A 16,431-nucleotide genomic window follows, 5' to 3' on the forward strand; every position below is an offset into this window, starting at 1 on the left:
TCTCCAGCTAAACAACCCCTGGGCTTTCAAAGCCCCGTGGGAGCTTCCAAGACCCGTGAGAACTTCCAAGACCAGAAAAGGCCTTAACTGTTATTCCACCTCCAGGTCCCCCAGGGAGCTCTTTCCCAAGGGGGTCGAGAAGAGAATGAAACCCTTCTCTCTCACCACTCAGCACCTCCCCACCCCCAGGGATCTGGTCTCCCGGCTCTGACTTCACACCTATCTGACATGCGACATTCAGAAACCTGCAGACAAGTCTCCTGCAGCCTGCACGCACCTCCCAGCCTGTCGCCGCCCCCCTTCAAATCTCTAGCTGCTGCTGGCAGTGAAGCAGTGAAGCGGTTAAAAATGCTCACTATTCTGTAGGGAGAGAGAAGGAGAGGCCAGGACGGGGCTGGGGCAGGCAGCCAGAGGCCGGTGGGAAGGAAATAAAGAGCCCGGAGCAGGGGATCAGGACAGCCCAGGACAGGGTCTTGGAGGGGAGCGGGCTAAGTCTCCCTGCTCAGGGGCCCCAGTTTCTGCCACAAATCCCTGCCTTCCTTCACTAGTTTGTTCCACATTCTCTTACTTCCTCTCACAGCTTCCCCCTGGTCACTCAGGGACAGCAACCTCCTACCCCCGCCTCCAAAAACCACTATTCAAAAAGTTAGTGTTTAATGGCTATGGCATTTCATTTGGGGAAGATGACAAAGTCCTAGAGATGGATGGTGGCGATGGCTGCACAACAACGTGAATGCACCTAATGCCACTGAACTATATACTTAAAAGTGGTTAAAATGGTCAATTCTTTGTTATGTATATTTTACCACAATAATAAAAAAAAAAAACCTGACCTAAATGGGAGGGAAATCCAAAAAGGAGGGGTTGTATGTATGTGTGTGGCTGATTCATTTTGCTGTGCAGTAGACACTAACACAACATTGTAAAGCAACTATGCTCCAATAAAAATTAATTTTAAAAAACACCCCACAGAAGGGAGAAAATAATTGCCCCTCCCCCCGACACAAAAGACCTCACCAAGAAGTCCTAAGTGGCCAAAGTGCCAGCCCTGAGTAGGAAGACCACTGTCTGGGAGGTGGAGACCTCACACCAGCCCCATGGAGCGGTCCTGGGAGTCCCAAAGCCGCCTCTCCCCGCCAGCCTCCCCAGTGGCAGCCCTGGAGCAAAGGGCACCTGCCAGGCCAGTGAAGGCCTGGAGACGCCCAGTCCCAACCCCAGGTCAGAGCTAGAAGGTACTAGAGGCACCGAGAGGCAGTGCCTGGCCCAAGGTCACAGAGCAAGTTAACCACAAGGCCCACTGAGCAGACCCGACCCTGAGCTGTCCACAGAAGGGAAATGCAGGCCAGTTGGGGTCTGGCAGTTTAAAACAGAATACCTAGGCTATTTCTCCCAGCTGCTTCCCATCCTGCCTGGGGACCGGCTAAGGTGAGGAGCCTCTCAAGTTTCTCATTTCCCCGCAGGTTCTACACTCGGCCTTTGCAGTCCTGGCACATGGAGCCTTCACTCCCCTGGGTGGCAGCATGTCATGGAGGGGTCAGGCTTTAGAATCAGACAGGCCTGCCTGAGTCCTGATTCCGTCTCTATAAATATGCTTCTTAGACTAGGCCCCCCATCTGTAAAATGGGCACAATAATGCCTAATTGGTGGTATTCTTTGAGGATTAGCACAAATGATGTAATACCTGTGAAGGGCCTGAAATGTCGTAGGTGCTCAAAAATTTTCTTTTCTTTCCTCTTCCCTCCTAGGGACCCAGGGCCTTCTGCTTAGCACAAGTGGTGCAAAAATGGTCAGCAGCATCCCCCCTCACCCACTGATTGCCTGGGTAACCTGGGGGCAAGTCCATTCCCTTCTCTGGGCCTGTTTCTCCACCTGCAGAATGAAAGGGTAGAGCTTGCTGATCCTTCACTGGTGTATATAACATACCTAAAAGTGCATGTATGATATCTTTCCGGGCATGCTATCTACAAGAATGTTCCTAGCAGCATTATTCAGAATAGCCCAAAATATGTAAACAACTCAAAGGGCCATCAAGAGAAGAATGGATGAACAAACTGTGGTACAGAGGACTTCGCTGGTGGCGCAGTGGTTAAGAATCTGCCTGCCAATGCAGGGGACATGGGTTCAATCCCTGGTCCGGGAAGATCCCACATGCCGCGGAGCAACTAAGCCCGCGAGCCACAACTACTGAGTCCGCATGCCTAGAGCCCGTGCTCCGCAACAAGAGAAGCCACTGCAATGAGAAGCCCGCGCACCGCAACTAGAGAAAGCCCGCACACAGCAACGAAGACCCAATACAGCCAAAAATAAATAAATAAAAATAAATAAATCTATTAAAAAATTATTACAAAAAAAACAAAAACAAATTGTGGTGCAGTGTCTTAATGAAATACTTCCTAGCAACTAAAATGAATGAACTACCAATTCACCAACATCATGGACAAAAAGAGCTAGATCCAAATGAAAATTTAGTGTAAGATTCCATCATTTAGACAAACTCCTAGGACAGGTAAAACTAGCCTATGAGGATTGAGGGCAGAAGGGTAGTCACCTCTGTGTGAGGGGGGACATTAACTGGGAGGGGGCCTGACGGAACCTTCTGGGGCACTGGGGATGTTCTATATCTTGATCTGGATATGTTACATAGACGAATACAGCTGTGAAAATTCATCAGATTATGACTTTAAAATCAGTGCACTTTATGCATTATTTTCATCATCCCCTTTGCCCACTAAGTTCCAGCCTAACTTCTTTCAGTTCCTCAAACTTGCCAGGTGTGGTCCCTCCTCGGGGTGTTTGCACTTGCTGATCCCTCTTCCTAAGATGCTCTTCCTCCAGCTCTTCCTTCCTTCCACTTAGGTCTTTGCTTACCTGCCACCTCCTCGGAGAGGCCTTCCCTGCTGCCTCCACCTGAAACAGTCCCTCATTCTCTCACTATTCCATCACCCTAATTCTCTACACAGCACCCATCACTATCTGATACTTTCTTTGTTCTGGCTGTTTGTTTGTTTATTTTCTTTCTCCCCCTACTAGGATGTCAGTTCCCTGAGAGCAGGAAGGTGTCTAGCTGGGTTCAAATCTTGGCTCCACCTAGAGCAATGGCTGGCACACAGTAGGTACTAAATAAACATTTGTGGGATGAGCAGGCCATTTCTAGAGAAGGTCAGATTATGTCTCAAAATTTTACTCTTCAAAGTGGTGAGAGGGAATTCATTTTTTGTTCTTTCATTCACCCCAAAACCAAACAAGACAGGCCTACGAGGTGCCAGGCCCAATCTGAACTCACCAGGGCTTCTGAGGGAACGCCCAGAGTAAGTGACTGGCTCAGCCTCCCAGTTCCCAGGGTAGGGAGACGGGTGGGCTCTGGGTGTGGCCAAGGCTGCCCATGCCAGCTAAATGTCTGGGCAGCAGGAGGGCCTGTGCCTTGGCAGGAAACCACCCCTTCTAAAGAGACAGAGAGCTCAGCAAAAGCCAGCCACTGTCCCTGTCTGCAGGCCTGGTCACTTGCTGCCATAGCAACTGTCCTGCCAAGCCACTGGCACTGAATGCAGGAGACACAGTGCCAGGAAGGCAATTGGGCATCTGCTGGCCTCCCTTGTCCTGGCAAAGGAGGCACCTTGGCCTGCCTGAGCCCACAGCTGGGAGAGGTACGTGTTGTTCCTGCGTTTTTCTGTGTGTGTGTGTGTGTGTGTGTGTGTGTGTGTGTGTGTGCCATGCACAAGCACGGACAGTCTCTCCCACATCTGGAATGGGGATTCCCATAGTGGGTAAAGAATTGTTCAGTAGTAAAAGCTGTCATTCACTGAGTATTTACTACACCCAGGTACCATGCTAGATACTTGTGTATTTCCTCATTCTAGTCTCACAACAACTCTACGAGACAGGAACTATTCCCACTTTTACAGAGGAGGAAAATGAGGCACACAGTGGTTATGTAACTTGCCCAGAGTCTCACAACGAGTAAGCAGTAGAGTGAGGATTAGAACCCAAGCAATCAGGCACCAAAGCCTTAATGATAAGGAGCAGAGCCTCTCCACGGGACTGAGTCATTTGGTTTTCCCACTGGTCATTCAGTTTTCTGAGCTCTGCACAGGCACCAAGGAAAAAGAAACAGGTGTAATCTGGCCTCCGGCTTCAAATTGCCTCTAGTCCCCTGCAGGAGATGCCGGTACACATAACCACGACGCGGAGCCCCAAGTCTCAAAGAGTAGAGCGGAGTACAGAGGGCTCTGTGGGGCAGGAAGACGTGAGAGGGGAGCCTGACTCCTGCACCTGCTGCTTGGATCTCCAACTGGGGGCTGTGGGGTCGCAGTGGGAGCTGTCCTGGAATCAGAGGACTGATGAAGTTCTGCCCTGGGAGGCCACCTGCTGGACAGATGGCAGCAGGAGAGCCCGGGCAGCCGGACACTCCTCTCCTTCACAACAGGTGTTTCCTGGGTGCTCTCCGTGTGCCTAGCACCGTGCTCAGTGCAGGGGTGCAGAGCAACACAGACAGTAAACCCAACAGGCTTTGTGGCACTTACAGTCTGCTGGGGGTGGGGGGCAAACATGAACCAACAGCCCCCGAGCAAAGATGTAACCACAGCTGACAATACGTGCTCTGAGGGACTGTGAGGGGGTCCCCTTCCAACAGCGTGCTGGGGGAAGGTCTCTCCAAGGAGGTTATATGTAAGCAAAGACTTGAAGGCTAGTAGGTGTTTGCCAGGCAGAGTGGGAGAAAGGGCATTTGGGCAGAGGGGACGGCAAGGGCAAAGGCCCTGAGGTGGGAACAAGCTCACCAGATTCCAGGAACTGAAAGAAGGTGGAAGCCTGCTGCAGGTGGAGGGCAGTGAGGCATGAGGCACAGGTCCCGGGCTTCCGGAGCTTGCATTTGATCCCGAGGGAAGGGGAGCTCTGAGGGTTTCAACGAGGGAGGTGCTGCAATCCCACCCACGGCTGCCGCTCCTGGGAGGAATGGATTGTGGGGACCAGCCAGGAGGCCAGTGCAGAGCAAACGGTGGCTGGGACCAGGGTGATGACAGAGGAGCTCGAGAGGGACAGATGGATTCTAGAGAATGATTTTAAAAGCAGGATCGGTGGGGCTAGCGTTGGATTGGATGTTGGGATGTTGGGGAGAGGAGGGAATCAGAGTGTCTGGCTTGAGTAGAGGTAGGGACTTGAGTGAAGTGGGAGCACTGCGTGAGGAGCACATGAAGAGCTCAGTCCTGGATGGGAAGGGAGCTGGAGAAGCCCATGAGGGAGCCCAAGGGAGATGCACAGGTGGGTGGTAGATGTGGGTCCTGGACTCAGACATAGAGAAAGGCAGGGCACCATCTGCATCGGGTGGGGTTTAAGCCTTAGGAGGGCAAGACCCTCCAGAAGATGGATGTAGAGGGAGGGGAGGGAGCCATCAGTGCCGAGTGGGTGGGGGGCACTAGAGAACGGGAAGGAGGCCAAGAGGACAGAGGACTGAGCAGACGTGGCCGGGGGTGGGGTGGGAGGGAACCTTAGTGGCATCAAAGTCAAGGGGTAGGAGAGTGTTTCAACTGTGTCAAAAGCTGCCTTGAGGTCAGGCAGGACTAAAGCAATTTGGCAACATGAGTGTCCCACAACCCAAGCCAGGGCAGTGTCCATGGTGGGTGGGGGGGAGACGCTCTCAGAAGCGAAGAGTGACCAGGAGGCAGGGAGTGTGGGAAGGCAGCACCATCGATGACAATTCTAGAAGATGAGCAGCTGGAAGGGGACTGGGGTGTGTGGCTGTAAAGACGGGCTGTCTTTACAGGGCATGGTGGGAGTGCTCTGTTGGGAACTGGTCCGGAGCATGGGGGGTGGGAGAGCACGGAGGACACAGGCAGGGCTGCAGGACCCCGCAGCTTTCCAGAGCCTCTTTCTTCTGCTGCCCTTCCACTTTCACGCTGGCTTCTGTAGTCACCCCTGTAACAACCACCCCTTTCTCTGATGAGGGAAACTGAGCCCCAGAGCGGGGCCCAAGGTTACACTAGGGCTCTGCCCAAGTGGCTCCTTAGGGGGGCGGGGAGCCGGGTGGTTGGCAGGCTGTTTGGAGTCATGGGAAGCCAAGAATGGTGCAGAGGTCATGTGGGCCCCGGACGGGTGTGCACGCCCTTCCCTCCCTGCCAGGCCTGCATTGCCCGGCTCCGGCAATCCCCCACCCTGGGCAGTGTGGCAGGGGACAGCAGACGAGGCCAGGTACCCAGGAAAGATCACTTGTTATGGGGCCTGAGCCTCATACTGTTGGAACAGGGGGTTTGAAGGAAAGAACACAAAAATACAAATACAAATTAGAGCTGGGGACCTTGGAGGGGCGTGAAACTTACCCTTCATTAGCCTCAAGGTAACTAACTCCACCTGTGGCTGCCCTCGCCTGAAGGAACTGACATCAGCTCTCAGCACCCACCGTGCAGAGCTGCGAGCACTAAATGAGATAACCGTGCAAAGGGTCGTGGGTGAGCTCTGACAAACTGTGACAGTGGCTATTGCAGACTGGGCTCCCCTGGGGGTAGGGGTGGGGGGCTCTGCCCTCTGTAAGTCCAGGGGCAGAAGCGCTGGGGAGCACAAAAAGGTGGTGGTCACCCACCCCACCTATCCCACCTGCACCCCAGAGCCAGCCTGGCACCAAGTCGGGGCTCTGCAGATGGCCCTGCGCCATAACATCCTCCTGAGGCCCCAGCTTACAGAGTAGGCCCAGGGTGGGGACAGGATAGACGGGAGGGGAACACATCCAGCTGACCCAGATCCCTGACCACTACGTCCAGGTCGGGTGCTCACTCCAGAGGGTCCCTCTTTCTCGGGGCTCCAGTCCGGGACCAAGGGGCAAGACCCCCAGGGCAGGGGAGCTGCCCGAGGTGCAGCACCAAGTCGTGGGCACAGCGACACATGGGCAAGACCTGCAGCGCTCACACCCACCGGGGCCTGGGGAGGAGACGCCCCGCCGCCGCTGCGCTGGGGACCCACGACGGGGCTCCAGGCCACTCACCGCCGCCTCCAGTTTCTTCTGGCGCCACAGCCAACTCTGCTCCTTCTGCGTGCTGGCGGCCGAGTCGCCCAGGTCGCCCTCCGAGCGCTTTCCCAAGAAGGCGGGCGCAGCGGCCTGACGCGGCTGGCGGGACTGGGCACCGCCCTGCATACATCCCTTTAGGACTCCTCTCCACAAACAAGAGAGCAAAGCCAGAGGCAGGCATGCACGCTGAAGGGCACAGCTTCCATGAGTGTTCCTTTCCTTTGCCTGCGTCACCTCCCGCTGACAACAATCAACCTGCCTGGGAAAAGCAAGCTCTATAAGAAACGTACTTTTTCATCCCCCTTAATTAGCACCTATTGTACACATGGCACTCAGTGCAGGGGTGCAGAGGAGACTTCTGTCCCCTAAAAGCTCATAGTCTAAGAGGAGGTGGGTAATAGGGGGCATGATATAAGGGTCCTGAGAGAGGGCTGATTGGACTGCAGAAATCTCAGCTGGCTTCCTGGAGGAGGTGGTCTCTTAAAATAAGCAACATTTATTCTTAGATAGTGGTGAAGGGTGTTTATTGGCCTGGAAAGATGTTCAGGTTACATGAAAGAAGCAGTTTACAGAACAGTTCACACAGTATGATTGTTCTAAGTAAAAGATGCAAGTGCACATAAATGCCCCGGGGGAAGGGGGATAGGAAGGACATACTCCAAAATGCTAACCACGGTTACATATGGATTGCAGAATTAGAGGGGATTTTTCTTTTCCTCTATGTACAGTTATGCAGTAAATTTTCTACAGTGAATATACATTAATTCTGTACACAGAAAAGCACAATACAAGGAACTAAGTGGAAAAATTTTGTTAACATTTCATCAACTGGTTGGGATGAACAGAGGAGGAAGAAGCTGCAAAGCCCACATGTGCAGGACCTGAATGCTAGGAAACACCTCCACTCACTGGTCTCAGATCTCCACCAAGTCCAGGATAGCCAAGTTGGGGACAGAGCTGGGGACAATCCCAGATGCAGAAACTGAGTCTCAACGAGGCCATGTGGCTTGGCCAAGGTCACATGCTGGTCTGGGTTGAGCTGAGAGGAGGCCCTAGATGTCCTCGCCCCCTTCCCTCCCGCATGCCAATCTAACTGATACTAATTCAGACCAATACCTTCTCCTCCTCCCCACCCTGCTCTTTGCGAATTTCCTTGACTGGACTCCCCAGCAGGGCAGCACCCTCTTACCAGTGGGGGAGGAACACGGTTCTTAGGGGTGTAGTCCACAGGGAGGATGGAAAAGGGGAGCTGAGGGCTGGGGTGGGAGTGAGGAAGGCAAGAATGAAGAGAGCCAGGAGTAGGCTGGGAAGGGGGCTGGGGCGGGGTCTCCCGGGGAGGGAAGCCAGTGTGGCCAAGACTGGAGCTGAGGAAGCACAGCCTCCTGCAAGCTTCAAAACCCTGATCCTCTGGCTCTGAAACAGCAGAGGAGATAGTCAGAATGATTAAGGTCGAAACAGACTTGGACTCCAATCCAGCTTAGCTGTTTAGCACCAGCTTGACCCTGGGCAAGTGTTTAAGCAATCCAGCCCTCAGTTTTCTCATCGGTAAAACGGGAATCATTGTACCTATAGAATACAGTGTGAAAGGAGCTCCTTAGAACTGTGCATAAGGCATGTGTCCAAAGCGCTCAGCACTATGCCCGGCACAAAGGTAACAGCTGGCTTTCAACATGTTTTTCCATCTATGAAATGGACACGGGTTTGGCTCAGCCCTCCCCTCACCCCCAATTCCCAGGTGTCTGGAGGTTCTGCCAGTAGCCATAGAATGAAAGGCTCTGAGGGTGAATGGTGGGTGAGAATGGATTCAAACTGCTTCCACTGAGTTATCTGCTCCATGAAAACTCTTCCTGCCCCATTGGGTCTCTGGTTAATCATATTAGCTCTCCAGGGCTTCCCTGCATACCCAGCCAGGTATGTGCATCTCCCTTCAAGCTGCCTTTGAAGTCTGGGGTTCTTTGATGTGAATGGGGGATGCACCAGCCTGGGATCCCTCTAGCCCTGAGGTCAATGACTAACAGGGCACAGGGCTTGCGCCGGGGTGGGGGTGGGAGAGTTGGAAATACAAGTCCCGCGAGTGACTTACCCCACGTGCAGGCTTTGGAGTCAGACTGCCTGGCCCCAAATCCCAGCCCTGCTATCAATTAACTGCATGACCTTCGGCAAGTTGCCCAGCCTCTCCGAGCCTCAGACTCCTCACCTGTAGAAAGAAGCCAGCAGAAGCATCTACCTTGTGTGCCTGTGGAAAGACAGAAGAGAGGGAAGAAAAGAGAAAGAGATGATGCTGTGTTTTCCATCTTACCTGACAAGGCTGTCTAGAAGGGCAGGGATTCCTGGGTCCCATTCCAGGCCTACTGAGCCCATAGACCTATGAGACTTTGGTGTCCTTAAAGTTTAGTGCATTCTTAAGCTGTAGTAGAAGTACAGAAGAATATACTATTTATTAGAATATACTTAATATTTAGTTGAATATACTTAATATTCTATTAAGTATAGTTCTATTTCAGAAGTATAAATGCTACAAACTTACAAAGAACACAAAGTTTATCTAAATTTCTTTTGTTAAATGGTAAGAAATTTGGGAAAATAAAAAATATATAAATAATAAATAAATTTCTTTTGTTTATTTAGTTATATGAATTTTTGACAGTAATTCTTATATTTTAAAAGTTTATTGTATTTATGTTCATTTTTACAGCTTTAGTAAAGTATAACTGACACACAACAGCTGCAAAGAAAGTGTGCATTTTGGTAAGCTTTGACACATGTATACAACTGCCACTACAATCAAGATAATGAACATAGGGCTTCCCTGGTGGTGCAGTGGTTGAGAGTCCGCCTGCCGATGCAGGGGACGCGGGTTCGTGCCCCGGTCCGGGAGGATCCCACGTGCCGCGGAGCGGCTGGGCCCGTGAGCCATGGCCACTGAGCCTGCGCGTCCGGAGCCTGTGCTCCGCAACGGGAGAGGCCACAACAGTGAGAGGCCCGCGTACTGGAAAAAAAAAAAAAAAAAGATAATGAACATATTTATCACCCCCCAAATTCTCCTGCTGAATCCTCCCTCTCCCCTCTCCTCCCAGACAACCACTGATCCACATTCTGCAACTGATCTGCTTGTCTGCAAACATTAGTTTGCATTTTCTAGAATTTTATATGATTGGAATCATAGAGTATATACTGTCTTTTGTCTGCTTGTTTACCTCAGCATCATTATTTAAGATTCATCCTTGTTATATTTATCAATAGTGCATTCCTTTTTATTGTCAGGTAGTACTCCAATGTACAGATATATGCCATTATTTGTTTATACAATCATCCACTGTTTTGAATTTTGCATAATGAAATTTTAATTTTAATGTTTTTTAAAAATAGCAAATGTTTACTAAAACAAAAAATTTTAATTAAAAATGTATTATTAAAAATTCACAAAACTAGGGACTTCCCTGGGGGCGCAGTGGTTAAGAATCCGCCTGCCAATGCAGGGGACACGGGTTCAAGCCCTTGTCCAGAAAGATCCCACATGTCATGGAGCAACTAAGCCCATGCGCCACAGCTACTGAGCCTGCACTCTAGAGCCCATGAGCCACAACTACTGAAGCCTATGTGCCTAGAGCCCATGCTCCACAACAAAAGAAGCCACCGCAGTGAGAAGATTGCGCACCGCAATGAAGAGTAGCCCCTGCTGGCCGCAACTAGAGAAAGACAGCGCACAGCAATGAAATCCCAACGCAGCCAAAAAATAATTAATTAATTATTTATTTAAAATTCACAAAACTAAATAGGTGTAAAAGGAATTAAAAAAATTAAACTATCAAAGGATGGTTTTTGTAAGTTTCTATCATTTATATTTTTGAGGCTATTAGAGCTTAAAAGAGCACTAAAAATAGTACACTATGACTTTTGGGACTCCCTTTACTTTTAATAAGTGCTCCAGGGGATTATTGTGGTCAAGCAGTTTGGGGAGACACTGAGCTAATAAGTGCACATAAACCTCTTAGCATAGTCAGTGCCTGGTCCACTGTAAGCGCTCCCCAAGCACTCCTTACCCCCACAGGAAGCACTCCCCTAAGGGTTTGTTCTTAGTAGTGATTCTTTTCCTTGCCCTCCACACACACACACACACACACACACACACACATACACACACACACAGCACGCATGCGTGCACGCATGTACACAGGCACAGAGCTTTCTCCCAGTCCCAGACTCAGCTGGGTCATCAAACTCCCCCTCAACTCCAGGACTGGTGACTCTCTGTGGAAGGGAAATGGTGGGGGTGTGGGAAGGCGAAGGCAGGGGTGGCAGGCTGCGCTGCGGGAATCTCTGAGAAGCTTCTGGGTGGGAAGAGAGGGACCCTCCTGGTGGTCTCTCTGTTTGTTTCCCAGGGCAGGCTGAGCCTTCACCTCCTGACCCTGTGGGAAGCACAAGTCGAGCCTTGGCTCCACCCAGGAGGGACTGGGACGAGAGTCTGGCCATGGGAGCTGGAGGGAGCAAGAGATTTAGAGTCAGACAGGCCTGGCCCTTACCAGTTCTACCGTCTCGGGCCAGTCGCTCTCTGGGAGGGAGAGACCAGCCCTGTTCAGGTCCCTCAGCTCCTGCAAGGATCAGGGGAGAGGATGGAGGCGAGAGGGCAGCATGAGCGATGCACGCAGAAGGTGCAATAACGTGAATCTTGTTCACGAGGAGCCACAAGGGCCAGGAAGGCATTTCCTTGCTGGTGTCGAGACATCCGCAAGCCAAAGCAGGTGTACCGAGCGCTTACTGGCACCTACTATGTATCCCACATGTGCGCAGGAGAGTGAAGAACTTGAAACCGGAGGAAGCTGGTGACCTGCGGGGCTCATACCCTTTTGGTGGCCACTGGAGGAGAAGGGACTCCCCTATCCCCGCCTTCTTACCTCTGTGCCCCCCAGTCCAGGGACTGGGTTAAATGTATTCCTTCAACATATACGTACTGAGTCCTAGAATTGAGAACTGTGCTAAGCAATGGGGGTTCAGTGGTGAACTGAACAGACAGGAGTCTGGCTGACAGCCCAGTGCTGGGGAAGGGGAACAGACAAAAAATAAACAAACAGTACCAAAGTAAACAACTTAATTTCCAACCAGGGAAGTGCTGTGGAGGAAATGAACAGGGTGACCTGATGGAGGGCAGGAGGTCCATTTAGGCAGGGGAAAGGCCCCTCGTGTAAGGGAGGTAATAAACGACCATGTGGGGACATGGCAATATCCAGTCTGGCTTCCAGAGTCAGAATGACTGAGTATCCATCGCAGCCTTACCGTTTGCAAGCATTCCATCCTGGACAAGGGGCTTAACTCCACAGAGCCTCAGTTTTCACACCTGTAAAATGGAAGTAAATATCCAGTCTGCTTCATGGGAGTGATAGGAAGGGTAACTTAGGTAATTCAAGCACATTATGGTAAGTACTTATTAATAACTGACTTTTTAAATTTTATTTTTATTTATTTATTTTTAACTGGGTTGGGTCTGCGCACAGGCTTTCTTTAGTTGAGGTGAGTGGGGGCTACTCTTCGTTGTGGTGCACGGGCTTCTCACTGCAGTGGCTTCTCTGCACGGCCTCTAGGCGCACGGGCTTCAGTAGTTGTGGCTCGTGGGCTTAGTTGCTTCACGGCATGTGGGATCTTCCCAGACCAGGGCTGGAACCTGTGTCCCCTGAATTGGCAGGCAGATTCTTAACCACTGCATCACCAAGGAAGCCCAATAAGTGACTTGAACTATTTATTTATTTAGGCTGTGCTGGGTCTTAGTTGCAGCACATGGGATCTTCTTTTTAGTTGTGGCATGAGGACTCTTAGCTGTGGCATGCATGCGGGATCTAGTTCTCTGACCAGGGATCGATCCCAGGTCCCCTGCATCAGGAGCGCAGAGTCTTACCCACTGGACCACCAGGGAACTCCCATGGTAAGTTCTTATTAAATAATAGATTATTTCTATTTCATCCAGCCTGGGCCAGGTACCCACAATCCATGGGTTAGTTGGAGAAGGACAACGGGGTGGGCTAATCTCGAGCCTGCACTTCCAAACTGATTCCGGAGTGTCTTACTCTCATCCAATATACAGCAAGTGTCTCAAACTCATTTGTCTTTAGGGCCAGGCACATGGGTGCAGTAAGTTAAGGAGTGGTGGGGACTGTGCCGCTCCTTAGAGAACAGACCCTGCCTAAAGGAAGCAGATCCTATTCGGCTTAAGGGAATGCTCGCTTTGTTAAAATGAGGGCCTAGCCCTTTCCATTTCTTAAATGATGAAAACAAACTATTTTCTGCAAAATCTTATGAACTTTCAGTATTGGTGATTTAAATAAAAACCTTTCAAAACGCTGTTGGGAGCAAACAAAGCACTGTGGATCAGTCAAGGTGGTCTGCAGGCAGATTTGCAAGCTCTACCTACCAAGGCCAGGCCCTTTACTGAACACTGCGGAATACAGAGCCAGCCAGCAACAGGCTCCTGGTGGAAAACTCCTAGGGGCTCCAGGGACCAGAGCCTGAAGGGGGAAGGAGACCACGTGGAAGAGGAGACCCTTGAGCTGGATTCTGTGGGATAAATAGGTGTATTTTGTGTGAATGAAGAGGAGGTAAAAATCATTCTGGGCAGAGCCAGAACAGCTCTGAACTTTGCAGCAGGTGGGTGTTTCCATGGGGCCAGAGTGCTTTTGGGGTACAAGGGGATTGTAGTGGAAGGCTGAGGTCTCTATCTCCAGATCACAGAGAGAGCCACGTGTGCCCGGTAGAGGCACCTAGATGGGCCCTCCAAGACCAGCAGTGAGGGGTACAGGAAGGGCACCAAGTACTGGAGGTGGAAGCCAGAAGCCTGTGCTTAGTCCCGCCTCTGCCATTTGCCGGACTGCATCAAGCTGAGGAATCAGAGCAAGCAATGGTCAGCTAGGAAGCGGGGGCTGGGGCTTCGGAGACAGGAGTCGTCCGCACTTCCAGGGAGCTCACAGTCTGACGGCAGTTACTCATGAGGGCTGGGACAACTGCTCCTCGGCACTCTGCTTAGAAGAGGACTCTGCCAAATTGCTAGGGAGCTAGTGACAGGTTTGTAGAGGAAGCGGCAGTGTTTAAGCTGTGTCTTGATAGGTGAGAAGGAGTTTTCCAGGGAGATTAAGAGGAAACAGCAGGAGGCTGCATGGAGAAGCAGCATGTGAAAGGCAGAGGTGTGCTGGGAACCTGTTCAGGAATATGGACCTCATTCAATCACCTGACAAATCCTTACTGAGTTCCTGTGTGCCAGGAGCTGTGCCAGGCATGGGAGGAGCATGATAAAGCAGACGCCCTCCACCTTCAAAATAATGATGCTATTTAATTCCTCTGTTCCTCAGTTTCCCCATCTCTAAAATGCCTTTCATACCTTACAGAGCTTCAGGGAGGGATGAACAGGATTACATAGGCTTCTATAGGCTAACATATATGCGAAGACAGCCAGTGTCACACTGGCATATAGGAAATGCTCATTAAATATGTGCGGAACTGAAATGCCTTCCTGCCCTGACTTCCTGAGAATCTAGCACTTGCCGGTAACCTGCCTTAGACTCCTAGATAAGCAGGTTTGTTCGATGAATGAATAAACAAATGACCAAGCACTACTTTACACACATTTACTGCTTACAGCATTCTTGTCAAGTAGATACTATTCTTTTTTTTTTTTTTTTTTTTTTGCGGGACGCGGGCCTCTCACTGTTGTGGCCTCTCCCGTTGCGGAGCACAGGCTCCGGACGCGCAGGCTCAGCGGCCATGGCTCACGGGCCCAGCCGCTCTGCGCCATGTGGGATCTTCCCGGACCGGGGCACGAACCCGTGTCCCCTGCATCGGCAGGCGGACTCTCAACCACTGCGCCACCAGGGAAGCCCGATACTATTCTTTATCTCCATTTTACAGCTGAGGGAGCAAATGCTTCAAGATGGTAAGTGATCTAATATGCCCAGGTATCGACAGAGAAGGATCCAGAGTCTGCCTTCCGGCAGCCTGACCTCAGAGCCCCAGCACTTAACCCTGCATATCGCTGCTCACGTGGAGGACGGGTCCAGATCGGCCCAATGGAAAGCATTCGAGAACTTCGAGGGACTTTGCTCCCCACTCGCCAGCCAGCTGGGTTGGCCCTGAAAGGTTATCTCCCAGGTCAGGTAATCCCACGGTCAGTCTGTCTGGGGCAGGGGAAGCGAGAAGGTGTCATTCCCCTCCTGGGAAGAGGCACTTCTGGTCCTTCTTGCAGGAAACAGATCCTGTATGAACAAGTACCTTTTAAAAATGAGAAGAATGACTGTTAGCCTCTGTCCTGAAAAGTGCCGCAGCTGGAGAAAGTTCAGTGATGAATGGGCTTTGACAGAGTCCCTCTTGCTGGTCAGAGAGCAGGTCCCCACAGGGCTTTGGGCCAATACACATCAGAAATGAGTTGTGTCTGCTGCTCCCGGACCCTGGGAAAAGCAAGACTTTAAGAGTTGGTTTTTTTTAAGTCTTAGGACAAGGCCCATGTCGACCCTCTCATCTATGGGGAAGCCACAAGGCTATAGGCATGGGTTTGGGTAACAAGCAGTATCCTTCACATCCTGGCTGTTTTCACTTGTAAATGTGTGGCCTTGAGCAAGTTACCAGGTTCCCTCTGAGCCTCTGTTTTCTCATCCCCGAAGTGGGGATGATAATAAAATCAATGCAGTGATTACCAGAATGCCTACTGCATTAGGTGCTCAATAAGCGTTATTATGTCATTTTAATTGCAATATTTACTGAGCTCCTACTATATGCCACATAGTACGAGGGACACAGAATGAATAAAGCTGAATTTCAAGAAGCTTCTGGTCCAGCACGGAAAGGAGATCATCTGTTTTGTTCCTTCCCCAATCCTGGTGGATAAGACTACTACGTTCTGAATGCCCCTGTTTAAACAGGGACCCCCTGGATTCTAGGACCTGTAGGTTTGGGGGAAGGCTGACCCCTATACCTCTGTCTGACCACAATCTCTCATTGTTTTTTACTTATATATTCATAACCTGGGTGAGGGCACCTTCTGCCTCTGGGGAGGGGTCTGATGCAGAGGGCCGGGACTGACAAGCCCCAGGCTGCAAGCCCCCAGGCTAGGGAAGTTGAATGACAACCACGGAGCACCCATAATAATCTGTATGCTTAAGGCTTTACAAAAACAGCAGGTTTTAAGCGCTTGCAAAGCATTTTAGCATTTGTTTTATTTAATCTTCATGGAAGGAAGTATCTCCAGTCATGGTTTACAGATGAGGAAACTGAACGCAGAGAGGTGGGTTCCAAACTGCAACTAGACCCTAGCTCACCCAGGTTCTCAAAGTTGTCTAATAAGAATCACAGGGGTACTGGTTAAATATGTAGATTACCAAGGTCTCTCTCCAAATTCGAATGCTAAAGGCCTGGATTGGTACTCAGGAATCAGTAGTTTAACATACACCCCAGGTGATACT

This window comes from Pseudorca crassidens, chromosome 16, assembly GCF_039906515.1.
Source record: "Pseudorca crassidens isolate mPseCra1 chromosome 16, mPseCra1.hap1, whole genome shotgun sequence".
Classification (NCBI taxonomy): domain Eukaryota; kingdom Metazoa; phylum Chordata; class Mammalia; order Artiodactyla; family Delphinidae; genus Pseudorca; species Pseudorca crassidens.